Source organism: Prionailurus viverrinus, chromosome C2 (genome assembly GCF_022837055.1).
Source record: "Prionailurus viverrinus isolate Anna chromosome C2, UM_Priviv_1.0, whole genome shotgun sequence".
NCBI classification, from domain to species: domain Eukaryota; kingdom Metazoa; phylum Chordata; class Mammalia; order Carnivora; family Felidae; genus Prionailurus; species Prionailurus viverrinus.
The window spans coordinates 130,613,821-130,631,352 of record NC_062569.1 but is presented as its reverse complement, the minus strand read 5'-3'; the positions used below and the strand labels follow the sequence as shown (position 1 = coordinate 130,631,352).

Here is a 17,532-nt window from a genome sequence, read left to right as displayed (position 1 = left end):
GACTACCCCATCTCAATATACACTACTCAGCTACCTATTATAATTACCTATAAACTGCCTGGAAGCCTGCCTGGTACACAGAGCTCAATCAATTTTATATCTTCATCCTCATCATCCTCATTATCACCTTTATAGTATTATTAATAATGTACCTATGTCTGTAAGCTTAAAATCATTTTTTATTTCTCAGGAGGACTAAAAACACAGAAATATTGTCTTACTAAATTATAGACATTTTATATAATATTTTGTTACTCCTCAGTATTATGCTATTTAATGCAATGGACATTCATCTGTTTTATCGCTATTGACAGTAAGTAAAAAATATGAAAACAGTATAATTTTTATATTTTGTTACTGCTATGTATTGTACTGTCTTAAATGCCAAGTTGAGATTTTCTTTTTTTTTTTTAAATTTTTTTTAACGTTTTTATTTATTTTTGAGACAGAGAGAGACGGAGCATGAACAGGGGAGGGGCAGAGAGAGAGGGAGACACAGAATCTGAAACAGGCTCCAGGCTCTGAGCTGTCAGCACAGATCCGACATGGGGCTTGAACTCATGGACCGTGAGATCATGACCTGAGCCAAAGTCGGACGCTTAACCGACCAAGCCACTCAGGCGCCCCCAAGTTGAGATTTTCAATATAAGCTCTTTAGAATGACAACGATGAAAATAATGTATAAGATTCATATTACAGTGTCACATCAAAAGCACAAAATAAAAGAAGTATATGTTAAATAGGAAAGGTTTATCTTTTAATTTAAGTATAAACTTGTTAATAATCTCTTTTAACATGTACAACAATTGCATTACATTTTTTCCCACATTTTGAAGAGATGTGGTTTATTTATATTTTTGTTAGAGAAGTACAGTTGTTACAGCTAAGTGATATTAAAGGACATAGGTTATTTGGTGGTCTCCAGTCAAATTATAGTAATGGCTCCCTTCTAAAAATGAAGTTTCACATAAAGCCCCTAGAGATCAAACAATTGAAAATGATGATTTTTACATTTTTCACAGTTTTTAAATGAATATCTCATTTTGTTTGTGGATTCTTTGAAATATTTCCCTAGACTTCAGATTAGTTTCTGCTGATACTGTTCTTAAAGTATCTTTGCAAATTTACAGAAACTTGAATTTACAAAAAACAAATTTAATGTTTGAACTGATAATGCATGTACTGAAAATGGTTCTCTATTTTCCTGACCTACTAAAGTCTATTACTGGAAGGAAAATAAGGGGAAAAATAAACATGCGAAAAGAAACCTATAATAATTTAAAAAAAATGTTTGTTATATTAAAAACAAAAATATGTTTTTTTGATTTTCCAATTGTAGAACTCAAGAGACAAGCTAGCATTTTGAATTTTAAAATAGCCACTGAATTTGGGTTGCATAATGATATAAACATGAAAAGGTCATATTTTATATCTGACAGCTTGATGGATATGGATTTTATTATTGATTTTATGGTATATGAAGACAGCTTGGTTTGTAATCAAAATGAACATAAACCACAACGTTTTCTGACTTTTTCCATTTCTAGCATTTTCTAACATCACATTTGCTCTAGGCTTTCAATAAACATATTCTTCCTGACCGCTTCTGAAATTCTGAGGTTAAGAGGAATAAGGAAAGATATAATTAGCTTTTTCTTTCCCTTCAATTCAACTTGGGCAGCTGTTTGTGACTTATTACAGAGTTTTGACTTAAAAATCCTCTTACAACCACAAGCCAGATGAGAGGGGGGAAAAAAAAAAACAAAACCAACCTACCTTACCTTTTCAACAAACAGGGAGGAGCAAAAGATCAGAGATCTTTTATGATAAAACCTACCAGACTCTGACAATCTTACAAAAGAGAAACCTTAATGAATTTCAGAATTTCTTTTGTGTTGAATCTCAGAGCTGCTTTTACTTTTACTGGATTCCAAATGAGAGTATACATTTTTCTTTGTTTGATGTGCTGGGCAAGATCTGGTAAGAACTTAATAGTTTGATTTATCTTACCAAATTGTGTGTCAAATAATGAATATAGTATTTTGATTCTGGGATAAAAAATTCTGTGACATCATGGTATGAAAGGAAATAGTATGACTGTGAATACTAACTATATCAAATGGTTAATTATGAATAAAGTTTGCGTGTGTGTGTGTGTGTGTGTGTGTGTGTGTGTGTTTGGTAAATTTTATATTCTGTATTTTACTTAATTGCCAGTTAATAACTAAGTAAATAGAGAACAAATATTCAAGAGACAGAATAATTCAGTAATAGAGAAATTAAATCTATTTGAAAATCATGACTTGATAAACATCTTATTTCAATTTGAATGCTCAAATAATCTTACTTTTGAGGAAAATGTTTACATAGGTAAATTGTCAATTGCAAAACTAACAAGTAAACGTATACTACAACTTTTTTTTGTCCTATTATGCTCAAGTGTGACTAAAACCAAAATTAGTTTATAGTAATAAAGTAGAACTTTATTCTCCTGTTTTACAGATTTATGGTAATAAAGTTTACTAATGTTAGTAATATCATTTATTTCTTTCTGGTAATAAAGTAGAAGTACTTGTTCTACTTTATGATAATGTTATAAATTTAAAATTCATGATGCATATAGATTTTTGTCCCTTGCAAAGGCAGATGATTTTGTTTTAAATTTTCTTTTAAAAAATTATTGAATGCATACTTGAATAACCTTAAAATATCACCTAGAAATTCAAATTATTTCTTGTTTCTTTTCAATTAGATATTTGAGTTTATCATAATTCTAGAAATGTTTGAGTTTTATATTCAAATGCAGAATCTAAATGGTGTTAATATACAGTTTACTATATTTTTTCTCATTTAGATTTTTCTTGGTAGGCATTTTATATTTGTGTAATGCATGATAGTACCCCCTTAAATTGGAAGTCAGAGAAATTTGAAGTCTAAGCCCCTTTTATGTCATTTAGAGTTGGCATTATCTTAGTATCATAGTTTCTACTCCAACCTCATGTGGCAGACTTTCTAAGATTATTGTTTTGATTAGTAGTTAGGAATTACCTAATTTTTCAATTGGGAACCCTCATATATAATTACTAAGTATGTTTCTGTCTCTGTTGACTGAAATAGAACAGAAGACCTTTTAGATATTAATAACAGTAAATAGAAAATAAGGTAAAGAATTCATCTATTCTCAAAATCATTTGTAACCCATGCAAACTCTTGTGCTCTCTGTCATTTTCCTCTAAATCCCACATGCCTAGGGAATTTTGTTGAATTTTCAGTAATTACTTTCATGTAAGTATGTTTTATTTAAACCATACAGTCTCCTCCCTTCTCTGCTAGAGATTCTTATAGATGTCTCTTAGCATCTCCTCAATCCTCACACTCCTCAACATGAAAATCATTATATGGTTATATCTGCCTTCAACAAAGGAAAAACATTCTGAAAAACTGAGATTAGTCAAATGTTTTAAAAAAAATTTTAATGGAAAAAATGGGAATGAAGAGATAGCCGAACAAACTGTACAGATATGTAGCTGTATGCATATATATTCAAATTATATGAATATATATTCTTGTTACAGTTTTTGCTCATATAAGTGTTTAAACGGTAGTTGTAGTTGCTGCTATTATCATAGCAAGGGGCAGCAAATGTTTCTGTAAAGGGCTGGTTGATCAATATTAAAGGCTTTGAGGGCCATATGATTTCTGCTGCATCTATTCAGCTCTGTCATCATAATGTGAAAACTGCCGTAGATAATTCGTAAATTAATGAGTATGGTTGTGTTCTAATAAAATTTATTATAGACACTAACATTTGAATTTATTGTAATTTTCACGTGTCACAAAATATTATTTTAATTTTTTTCAACCATTTAAAAATGTAAAAACCTGCCTTATCTTGCCAGCCGGATTTGGCCTTCTGGCCATAGTTTGCCAATTCTCTTGTTCCGGTAATCTGAAAGAGATATTAAAGATAAATTAGGGGTTCATACGGGCTAAGTCAGGTAAGCACCTGACTCTTGATTTCGGCTCAGGTCATGATCTCACGGTTCGTAGGTTCTAGCCCTGCATCAGGTTCCATGCTGTTAGCATGGAGCCTGCTTGATGTTCTCTCTCTGTCTCTCTCTCTCTCTCTGTCTCTCTCTCTCTGCTTCTTTCCTGCTCATTCTCACTCTTTCTCAAGATAAATAAGAAAGAAACTTAAAAAAAATAATTCTTCTTTCTCATTTTACAGTTGAGGAAAGTGAAATTCAGAAAAATGGAGTCACTTTTCTAAGATGATAGATAGCACTTATATGTAATACAAAACAACTGGGAGTCTTGTTTAAAATACAAATTCTTATTCCATAGGCAGGAAGTGAAGTCCAAGATTCTGCAGTTCTCATAAACTCCCAGATGATGCCTGTGGGTATATGGGACTGCACTTTGAGTAGTGAGAGTATAGACATTTGTAGAACTTTATTTAGTGGGCTGTTTGTAGGGCAGTGGTCTTTCTGAAACTCATGGCATTCTAAGCTCATGGACTCAATAAATTCATCATTATTTAACTATATAAATTTAAATTTATTTATATTTATTTTTTATATATATATATAAATATATATATTTATATATTTATATATATAAATATATAACATATATATTTATATAATATATATGTATTATGTATATATATACACATATATATATATATATTTATATATGTATATATATAAATAATAAATATATTTATATTTATTATTTAACTATATAAATTTAAATTTATATATTTAAATATATAAATTTAAAAATTTATATATTTGTATAAAAATTTTGTACAATTTATGTAAATTTGTATAATTTGTATTTAAAAATCTGATATGACTAGTAATTCATTTCCCCTGATCTGCTAAAATCAGATGATTACTAGCAACTTATTGTACCAAATTTATTGGTACAATTTATTGTACCAAAGTGTCTTTAAAATAAGGGGAACATGCAAGAACATGGAATTTGCAATTAAAAGACCCAGATTCAAGTCCTGGCAGCTTATAATCCCAGACAAATCACTTAGCTTCTGTGAACCTCAGTTTCCTCATTTTTAAATGGAAGTAAAAGTTATAATACTGTCTCACTGCATTGAAAAGCTCAAAGGAGATAAAGTACAATTTGGTCAGTTATAAATTAGGTTAGAATAATCCGCTGTTTTCTTCCCATGTACCTTTTCTCTGTAATTGTCTCAGATTAACTTCCAGGTATAAGTCTTCATGTTATATCTACCTGTACACAGTTGTGGTAGACTTGTATGGACTACCTATATCGGAATCCCCTGGGTTATGCATTTTAAAATGCAGATTTACCTACCAAACCAGAATCTCTGGGGATGGGACCAGGAAACTACACTTTGAACAAACATTCCCAGTCATTTTTTACACCCATTTTTAAAACCATGCTTGAGAATTCTTGGCCTCAAGACCTATCAGACATCAAGTTTATTTTGTGTGTGTGTAGTCAGCTTCATTTTTAACAACTTTCCAAACATTTGCACAGTTGGAAGAGTTGTGGATTGAATATCTGGACTACTTATGACTTGTTAAATAAGTGTACATTTTCTAAATGTGCTTTGATTGCTTCAGAATCAGAAAATTAAGGATACTTTTACCTTTAATTTTGCTTTCTGCCTTTAACCTTCCGAGGTATTACAGTTCTACCTACAGTTTTGTGTCTTAACTGGCTCTATGACCATAAAAATCTCTGATTTTGTAGCTATAGAGTCAGTCTATTGTTTGGTACCTGATATTTTGCTAGCCCCCAAAGGTCTTCATTCTTTTTATTACACATGAGTATAATTAAGCTAGTGAACTTATGTTGCTCAACTGTTTACATAGTAACTTGTGCTGTGAATATGGTTATGCTTTTCAGATGTCACTCATAAATGTTCTGTTGCTTCTAATTGTGTGACCTTTCTTCATATATAAAATGAGGGAAAGGATAGCAAATACAAAAGCACCACAGTGCAACACAGAGTGAGTGCTAAATAACCATTAGCCATTATTACTATCATTGATGGTTTTGTTTATAGGTGTTAACAAATATGTTTTGTTTTCAGAAATGGGGAAAAGAGAAAAGAGGTTTTCATGGAGTCTTTTTAGGGTGAGTGTGGGATTTCAGAGGATTATCAAAGGAAGTAGCAGTAGACCTTTCCAGAATGTGCTGGGATTGTTGGCTTTCTTTGGCTGGGTTTTGAGGCTCCTCTGTTATTGGCTTGGTCAACACTGAAAGTTGCAAGGCAGACTAACTGGTCTTAGCAGCTCACTGAGTATGAAAATAGGTTTGGAATCAAAGAATGTTAGAATAATACAAGTCATAGGGAGCATTTGCTTCAACTCCTTGCATTTAAAGAAACCAAGACTCAGAGATGAGAAGATTTACTCAGAGTCACAAGAGATATTTGAGGAGGCTAGAGGCACTTGGGTCTCAGCTGCCCATGTCCAGGGCACTGTCCATGTTTCTGGACTCTGTCCATTTTGATCCCCTTGTCTTCATCACAGCCATTGTCACTGTAATGGAAATATATTTCAGAGATACAACTGAACAACTTAGAATGATTATCCTAATTCCACCATATGTCTTTGATATTTTTTAACAATTTTACTGCTTCTAGAATTGAAGTCTCAGAACATTTTCAGAATTCTTTCTCAGTGTACCTCTGTTGAGATTACTAGAGTCATCATCTCCCTACATATTTGGCAATGGAATCTGATACTGTGCCCCTGCTACTGAATTTCTTACCACAATAGAATTACTTACTGTATTCTCTAGACCCTCAATTTGTTATTTTTCAAACAGGATTTAAAAAAATGATACTTGCCTTTCTGTTCTCGATATATTCATCCTTTTGCTGTTAACTTATTTTTGCTATTGTCATTATCAATTAATTGAAGCCTATTTAAATCATTTTTCATTAGTGTAAAATTAATGCATATTTTAGATCTAGAACATTTAGAAAATGGTGAAGTACAAAAAATAGAAAACACACATAAAAATACAGAAAAAACGACTCCAATATTGTCAACAACTAAGTTGTTTTATTTCCTATCAGTTCTATTATAATACATATGTATGTGTGCACAAATGTGTATGTTTTTAGTATAATATATATATATATATATATAACAGATAAAACTTACAACTGTATATTAACACACACATATATATGGATTATATAAATTTTTTGATTGCTGCATACAGCCCCCATCATATGGATACACCATTAATTTATTTTTCTAGTCTCTCATTTCTGTGCATTTAGTTGATTCTCAAATATTCACTGTTAAAAATCCTGTGATATAAATTGATGTTATTAATGGGTATAATAAAAATTTGATAAGAAAATATTGTAATTTTTATTTGATTTTTAAGAAGATTAAGTACATTTTGATAACTTTATGAGCCATTTTCATATTTTATTTTATAAAATATTTGTTTATATCTGTCACTTGGTATTCAGGTGGGTATTGTTTTTCTTCATTTATATTTACTTGTAAGCATATCAATTCCTTTCCTACCTTACATTGAAAATATTTCCCTAGCTTATATATTTTGTCTTTTGGCTGGTATATAGTTTTTATGTACAGAAGTTTTAAATTTATGTGCTGTGAAATCTATTAGTCTCCTACTTTATAGTTTCTTTTGTTTTTATGCTAAAAATTCATTCCTCAAACTGAGGTCATGTACATATTAACTATATTTTTCTAGGTCATATAATTTAATTTTTACATGGCATTTTTAAATAGGACTAACATCAATTATCCTTGTCATTGTTTATTTAAAAATCCATTATCTTTGACCATGAATTGCTATAATTATTATGGGTAATATAGTTTATTTCTGGGTGTTCCCATTCAGTTTCATTAATCTGTATATCAATTCTTGATGCAGTTTCAGGGCCTCTTTTTAATTAGTTTATAATATAAACATAATTTTAATCATGCCCATTTATTATCTTTAAAATAGCATTCATTTTCCTTGAGCATTTATCCCCTCCCTGGAAACATCTCATTGAGACCTTAATTTAGAATCATATTACACATATAAATTTAATATGAGTAGAATTGATTTTGTGATAATAGATCTTCCATTCTGGATCATGGTATATCTCAGTGTTTATTCAAATCTTTTATGTTCCTTTGTAATATTTTTAAGCTTTGTTTTTCTTTTAGGGACACTGTATATTTCTCTTTCCCTTCTGGTCTTCTTTCCTTTTCTCTTTTTCCTCCTTCTTTTCTTCATCCTTTCTCTCTTCTTTCTTCTCCTCTTTTCAAAGGGCTAGTTAACTTGCAGATCATAGGAACCTGGTTCAAACTAGCTAAGGAAAGAAGGAACTTTATTTATTTATTTATTTATTTATATTTAAATTTTGTTTAGTTAACATGTAATGCAATATTGGGTTCAGTTGTAGAGTTCAGTGATTCGGCACTTACATACAACGCCCAGTGCCCATCCCAACAAGTGCCCTCCTTAGTACCCATTACCCATCTGGTGCATCTCCCACCCACCTCCCTCTGTCAGCCCTCAGTTTTTTTCTCTATTGTTAAGAGTCTCTTGCGGTATGTTTCCCTCTCTCTCCACCCCCACAACTTCCCATATGTTCATATGTTTTGTGTCTTAAATTCCACATGTTAGTGAAATCATATGGATTTGTCTTTCTCTGATTGACTTATTTCACTTAGCATAATACATTCTGGCTCTATCCACGTTGTTGCAAATGGCAAGATTTCATTCTTTTTGATGGTTTATATATATATATATATATATTCCATCCATATATATATATATATATATATATATATATATGGTTAAGTAATATATATATTACTTAAGTATATATATATATATTAAGTATATATATATATTATTAAGTATATTATATTAATATATATTATAATATATTATAATATATATTAATTAATATATTATATATTAATTAATTATAATTAATTATAATTAATTAATATATATTATAATATATTATAATATATATTATAATTATAATATAATATATTATATATTATATTAAGTATATATATATATTCCATCCATATATATATATATATATATATATATGGTTAAGTAATATATATATATATATATATTATATATATGGAGCTTATTATGTCATATAACTGAAAAGTTTTGCATTAAATACCACTGGATCCAAGTACTGAAAAAAAAAAAAAAGATTGCCGTCTGTAGCTTCAGGATTTATTTCCTTATAGCTTGAAATCTGGAAAGAAAGCCACTTTCTCTCCCATGGTCTATATCAACCTACCCCAAAGGGTCCTGAATGGACCTGTTTGGATTTTTCATTCCCCTGTGGTCTAATCTTGGGTCTAGGTTGATTGGGTATTCAAATTGGTCTAGGATGAAGGGAGAGCATATCTTTATGGTTAGGTCCAAAAATTCACTTACTGTGGGGGAAGTTTTGAAAAAGAAAAGCTGGAGAACTGTAAATATAAAATATATTTGCAGCAATATTATTAATATTTACATTTTTGTGGGTTTTAATTTTATTATATTTTATATTGACTATTGCTAATATGAGCCAAGGCTAATGATTTTTATATATTTATATATCTATTTTTTAGTATTTATTATTTAAAAATTTTTCAAGGTTATTTATTTTTGAGAGAGAGACAGAGAGTAAGCGGGGGGAGGGGCAGAGACAGAGGGAGAGAGAGAATCCCACGCAGGCTCTGAACTGTCAGCACAGAGCCCAGTGTGGGGCTTGATTTTGCAAACCACAAAATTATGACCTGAGCTGAAACCAAGAGTCAGAGGCTTAAGCAACTGAGCCACCCAGGTGCCCATTTAGTTTTATTTATTTTTTGAGAGAGAAAGACATACACAGAGTGAGCAGGAGAGGGGCAGAGAGAGAGGAGACACAGAATGTGAAGCAGGCTCCAGGCTCTGATCTGTCAGCACAGAGCCTGAAACAGGGCTTGAACCCATGAACTGTGATATCATGACCTGAGCCAATGTCGGAGGCTTAACCAACTGAGCCACCCAGATGCCTCTTTTATATGTGTATATTAAAACTTCCCCTTGGATTAATTTTTTGAGTTCCTGTTTTCATATTTTTAATAGAATATATCACATTAAGCAAGTTATGTCTGTACCCAATGATTATATTTCTTTTCTTACATATATTTTTTGCTGGGGGGCCTTGAATTTTTTTATTTTTTGAATTTTTTAAAAATAGTTCATTGTAAAATTGGCTTATATACAACACCCAGTGCTCATTCCAACAAGCACCCTTCTCAGTGCCCATCACCCATGTCCCTTCTCTGCCCCTCCCCGTCAACCATCAGTTTGTTCTCTGTATTTAAGGGTCTCATGTGGTTTGACTCTAGCTACTAGCTATCATAGGGTAGTTCTATTTTTAATTTTTTGAGGAACCTCTACACTGTTTTCCAGAGCAGCTGCACCAGTTTGCATTCCCACCAACAGTGCAAGAGGGTTTCCTTTTATCCACCTTCTCACCAGCATCTGTAGTTTCCTGATTTGTTCATTTTAGCCACTGAGCTGTGTGAGGTGGTATCTCAGTGCGGCTTTGATTTGTATTTCCCTGATTAGTGATGTTGAGCATCTTTTCATGTGTCTGTTGGCCATCTGGATGTCTTCTTTGGAAAAGTGTCTATTCATGTTTTCTGCCCATTTCTTCACTGGATTATTTGTCTTTCAGGTGTTGAGTTTGGTTCTTTTTCTTATATTGTTGCTGAGTTAGACAGAAGAATGTATGACAGCAGATGTTTTATATTTTTTTAATTTTAATGGAAATAATGTCACTAATGTTTCATCACTAATATGACAATCGTTATTGGCATGTAATAGGTAATATTTTGTCATTTTAATAAAATATACTTCTATTTTTAATTTATATAATATAGTATTAACTCTTGTTCTAGTTTTATGCTGTGGACTGTGCTATGGACTGTATATGCTTGTGAGTGTGTTATTTGGGAATTTTGCCTTTAATTGTTACATGAGTTGTAGTAATTTATAGCTCTATCTATGTGGATATTTGCCCTATTTTTGTTATGCTTGATATTAGAGATATTATAGCTTCTAAAAATGATTAAGCTTTATGTTTTTCTCTGTTTTGTAAAAAAATTAGAACTTTACTATAAGTTTTTTTTAACTATTGAGGTATAACTTTTATATGCTAAAATGTACTCATTTAAGATTATACTTTGATGAGTTTTTAAAAATATGTGCACCACATTTTACATGGCATGTAACAGTCTTATCAAAAAATAAAATATTTATTGAATTACCAAAAGTTAGCTCTTTGCAAGTAACCCCCTCTCCTTGTCTGGTTTTAAACAAATCTGACCTGCTTTCTGATACTCTAGATTAAATATCCCTTTTCAAGAATTTCATAAAAATGGGATTAAGCAACATGTACTTTTCTTTGTGGAACATTTTGTTCAATATCATGTTTTTGAGTCTTATCAAAGTTGTTGCATGTATGGGCAGCTTATTCCTTTTTATTGCTGGGTAGTATTACATGGTATAATTATGCCACAATTTGTATATCTATACTCCTTTTATTGACATGCAGGTTTTTTCCAGTTTGGGGTCCTTATGAAAAAACGTCTATGAGCTTGTACATGTTGTGGACAAATGCTTTTATTTCTCAGAGGTAAACAATTGAAACTGATTTTTTAGGGTCATAAAAGTATATACTTAATATTTTGAGAAATTGCTAAATGGTTTTCCAAAATATATCATTTTGTTACTTCCCTTAGCAAAGAAGGATGCTTCAAGTTGCCCTACATCCTCACCTATACTTGGTTCTGTCCATATTTTTTTTTAAGTTTATTTTTGATAGAGAAAGAGAGAAACTACGCACCAGTGGGAGAGGGACAGAGAGGGAGAGAGAGAAAATCCTGATGCGGGGCTTGATCTCTCCAAGTGAGAGATCATGACCTGAGCCGACATCAAGAGTTGGATGAACCAGCCGGGTGCCCCTCCATCTTTTTAATTTTAGCCTTTCTAGTGGGTGTGTAGTGATATTATTATTTTAATTTAACTTACATTTTACCGGTGACTAGTGATGTTGAGCATGGATATTAGGCCATTATATCATCTTTTGTTAAGTGTCTTCAATTATTTTGACAATTCTGAAAAATTGAGTTCGTGTGTTTAACATATATGTGTATATAAACACTCAGATTCCCTCCACCCCACCATATTCTGGATACAGGTGATTTTCAGGTGTACATATTACAAGCCTACATATTCACATTCTTAACGATGAGTGTCTTTTCAGGAACAGACATGTTTCATTATGACTGTCCAATTTATCACCTTTTTCTTTTATGTTTCACACTCACTGTAATCTTGTCTGAGAAATATTTGCTTACTTCAAGATCATTAATATTTTCTCTCAATATTACAGACATATAGCCTGCTGCCTGCCAGAGAATGAAGCTGAATCAAAGCAAGTAGAGTTGAGAGAATGAAAAGAGGAAGAGATGAGTCTCTTTCACTCTAGAGCTAGTTTAGCTCTCTTAAAACCAAATGTGACCTTTCTAGGGTCTCTGTTGAATGTCCATGATGTTCCTTAAGGTCTTTCTATTCTGGCTAGCCAGGGCTTCATTGTCTCCCAGAGCATTGTGACCTCTGGAACTGTTCAGTTTACAGCTCTTTTCGGAGTTTCACACTATGCATGCATAGGTCTGTATACAGCAACTGATTGTTGGGGACCCCTCTGCAGATTTCAAGCCTTTGCCTCTGTAGAGCCACTTCTTTTGCAGCATATAATCTAGAAATTCTAGTTTTTTACTTTCCCCAAACCTTGATCTTTCTCCCCAACTTGGTAACATCATCATGCTCTCCTTGGGTCCAAACTTCTGCACTAAGGGAGACTATCTCTAGGCAGGAAGCTACTAGATTATAGTGTTCACATAATTTGTTTCCTTTCTTTTAGAGATCACAGTTCTGTGCTTTTTGTTGTCCAGTGTCTAAAGTTTCATATACACATTTTATCCACTGTTTGAGTTGTTTACAGAAGTAAGAGAAGTATGGAATCTGATATATTTCATGACAGGAATTGGATTCTAGAAGGTTTTGTTTTAATTGTGGTAAAACACATATAAAAATCGCCATTTTAATAATTTTTACAGTTGAGTGGCATTAAGTACACTCACATTTTGTACAACCATTGCCACTATCCATCGCCGGGACGTTTCATCTTTCCAAAGTGAAACTCTATACCTATAAAAAACATAGTTCCCCATTTTCCTCTCCTTCCCAGCCCCTGGCAACCACTATTCTGTTTTGTGTCTCTCTATATTGACTACTTTAGGTACTCATGTAAGTGTAATCATGCAGTATTTGTATTTTTGTGACTGGTTTATTTCATTTAGTATAATGTCTTCAGAGTTCTTCCGTGTTATAGCACATGTCAGAATTTACTTTCATTTTAAGGCTGAATAATATTTTATTGTATGTGTATACCAGATTTTGTTTTCACATTGATCTATTGATGGATGTTTGGGTTGCTTCCACCTTTTGGTTATTATAAATAATGTTTCTATGAACATGGTGGTATAAATATCTCTTTGAGTCTCTGCTTTCAGTTCTTTTAGGTGTATACCCAGAATTGGAGTTTCTAGATTATATTGTTATTTTACTTTTAATTTTTTAAGGAACCACCATACCATTTTCCATTCCCATCAGCAATGGGCAGCAATGAGGTTTTCTCTTGTATTTTCTTCTAAGAGTTTTATGGTTTTAGTTCTATTATATCCTTCTTTATCTCTTGTAAGAATTTTTAACTTAGAGTCTATTTTCTCTGGTAGAAGTATAGATGTCCCAATCTCTGTTCTTTTCTTATCCCAAACTTTATTGAGGAATAATTGACAGATATAATTGTGTATATTTCAATTTTACAATGTGATGATTTGATACACATATACATTGTGGAATGATTACCAAGATCAAGATAATTAATACATCCATCACCTCTCAAAATTAACACTTTTTCTGTGCATGATGAGAATGCTTAAGATTCACTCTCAGCAACTTTCAAGTATGCAATATTATATTATTACATAATCAAATATACAGTATCGTATTATTAACTATAGTCACCTGATGCACACTAGATCCTAAGAACTTATTTATCTTGTTACTGGAAGTTACTGTACCTCCCCATTTACCAGTCCCAAGCCTCTGGTAACCACCATTTTATTATCTGTTAATATGAAATTGTTTTTTTGTTTTTTGTTTTTGTTTTTAGATTCCATTTATAGTTGATATTATATAGCATTTGTTTTTCTCTGTCTGGCTTATTTCACTTAGCATAATGCCCTCTAGTTTTATCTACTGTTCCAAATGACAGGATTTACTTTTTTATGGTTGAATAAATTCTATTATGTATATATACTACATTTTTAAAATCCATTAATTTGCTTAAGGAAATTTAGGTTGTTTCCATGTCTTGATTATTGTGAATAATGCTGCAGTGAACATGAATGTGGAGATATCTCTTCATATCCCTGCTCTCTTTCAGTTACTTTTTGCATTGAGTATCTTGTTTGCATCCTAACACTTTCAACCTATGAATGTCTTTATTTATTTATTTTTTTATTTAAAAAAAAATTTTTTTCAACGTTTATTTATTTTTGGGACAGAGAGAGACAAAGCATGAACGGGGGAGGGGCAGAGAGAGAGGGAGACACAGAATCGGAAACAGGCTCCAGGCTCTGAGCCATCAGCCCAGAGCCTGGTGCAGGGCTCGAACTCACAGACCGAGAGATCGTGACCTGGCTGAAGTCAGACGCTTAACCGACTGTGCCACCCAGGTGCCCCCTTATGAATGTCTTTAAAGTGAGTCTCTTGTAGACAGCATACACTTGGATGTTGTTGTTTTTTATCCACTCTTTCAATCTATTTCTTTTTATTAAGCGGTTTAATCCATTTACATTTAAAGTTATTACTGATAGGAAGCACTTATTTTTTTCCATTTTCTTATTTGTTTTTTATATGTCTTAGAGCTCATTTTTGTCTTTCATTTCCTCCATTACTGTCTTGTATTTAATTTTTTTTTTTTAGTGACACATTATAATTCCCTTCTCATTTTCTTTTGTATATGTTCTATAGATTATTTTCTTTTTGGTTATCATAGGGATTACTTGTAACATCCTAAAGTTATGACAATCTATTTTAAATTGATACTAAGTTAACTTCAAAAAAATAAAGGCCTCAATAAAAAACTTAACTTTTACATAAACAACTACTCCTTTATAGCTCTGCTTTCCTCATTTAAGTTATTGATGGCACAAATTTTGTATTTATATTGCATACCATTAACATAGATTTATAATTGTATTTATGCATTTGCCTTTTATATTCTATAGAAAATAAAAAGAGTAATAAATCAAAATTTAAAAATACTATTTTTTGTATTTGTTTATACATTTGCCCTTTCCAGAGCTCTTTATGTTTTCATATGACTTTAAGTTATTGTCTAATGCCCTTTCATTTCAACTTGAAGGCTCCCATTGTTATTTCATGTAGAGCCAAGTCTATGACAGTGAATTCCCTCAGCTTTTGTTTGTCTAGGGATGTCTTAACTTAGCTCTCATTTTTTTTAAGGGCAGTTTTGCTGGATATAGAATTCTAGGTTGAAAGTTTTTCTCTTTCATCACTTTAAATATATATCATCTCACTGCCTTCTGGACTACAAAGTTTCTGCTGAGAAATATGACAGTATTATTGGGAATTCTGATAAGTTTTTGATATATAGAACTTTATTTTTCTATTCCTAACATCTACCATAATTCAGTTCAATGTTTTTTTTAGGAGTTTTACTGTATACTAGTGTAACATTTTATTATCTTTTAAAGACGTTTGTTTTTATTTTCTGTACCTGATATTAATATTACTAATGAAATAAATTACATCATGTGACAGTAAAGCCAAACACCCGGGAATAAAACAAAACCCCAGGCCTTCAGTAGCATTTGGCTTAAAGCAGCATTAGTCATACTTGTGGAGTCAGGTGGGGATTTTGTGGTTAGGTAGCACTGCTCTTCTGTTGGGTTCACTTGCATGTTTTGCTTTTGACTGGCTGTCAGGCACCTGGAGTGACCAGCTGGGAACTTGATGAGCTGGGCTCTTCTACACCTCTTTCTCTTCTTCTAACAGGCCAGACCAGGGATATTCTCATGGTGATGGCCAAAGTAGGACAGGCCAACCCCGCAATGTATAAGCCCATTTTAAGTTTCTGCTTGTATTATATATACCAGGATCCTATTTTCCATGGCAAGGAAAGGGGGATGAATTGGAGTCACCCTTATAATCTAGTATACCAAACAGCTTTCCTTTTATTTTGTGTAGAATATACCTTCCCATTTATTTAAAATTTCTGTGTACTTCTTTTAAATAACTTATAGCTAAGTGTCATTTTTTAATGAAAACTGAAGATTCTTTGTTTTTGAATAGGCAATCTTTATACAGTTACATAAGTTTGTATATATCATATATTTTTTTCTCTAGTATAATTGTATTATTTTGTTTCATGGATTTAACTTTCTATATTTCTCTTTTTCATTTTTTCTTATATATATACATTGCTGTACTTCTATGTTTTTAGTGTGTACAAAGTTACATGTACTGTTTTACATAGTACAGGGTTTAACATTTCAGGTTTCAATATCTTTTTAAAGCCACATTTAAATATATATTAAAATTAAAAATAACTGACATCTTTTGAATCCCCCAGTTAAAGAATTTTATCCACACCTACTTTGTTGATACTACTTTTAACTGAAATTCCCATCTTATTAGTATATTGACTTGTCTTAATATTTAAATATTCTTATCAAACATTCAAATAAGAATGCCTTTTGATATTGCATTTGTTTTACCCAGTTTTTAATATTTACACTTATATTGGTGTCTAACCTATTTCTATGCTCACTTTCAATCTTTTTATACTGTGAGTTTCTGTGGATCTTGTCTTCATTAAATATAGCACTTATTTAACAATGATGATGTCGGGAACTGTACTGTGTCATTTGTGAGTGGTGCACTTAAGGGAGGATATAAAATTCTTAGGCCACAAATTTTTCCACTTATAACCTTCATTCATTACACTTTTATCTGTCTAATGTATTGCTTCGGAAGGCAAATCTGAAGTCATCAAGACTTCGTTCCTCTATTTTTAACATGGATTTTCTGCCTTGATGTTTTTAGGATATTTTTCTCTTTCATCAAAACCCAAACCAGTTTCTAGGAAGTCTCTTGATGAGTCTAATTAACTGATTTTCTCTAGATTGTGTTGAGTCTTTCAGTTTACACACCCTGGTGTGCAATTATTTCCTTAGTTATTGTAACTGCTACCCTCTCCCTCTCCAGTTATTTCCCATTCCAGTAAAACGATGATTTTTAACTTGAATCATCATTTCCTGTCCCCTATTTTTGTTTCTCCTCCCAATTGAAATCTTTCTTCCTTCATTTCTTACTGTCAGGTGAGTGTTCCATGTT

The 17,532-nt window shown here is 31.8% G+C and overlaps 1 protein-coding gene across 8 annotated transcripts in view; it reads left to right on the top strand.

The window, feature by feature from the left end:
* The window catches only part of LIPI (lipase I), a 79,926-nt gene that overhangs the window by 3,843 nt on the left and 58,551 nt on the right, over positions 1-17,532 (top strand). The window lies entirely within an intron of this gene.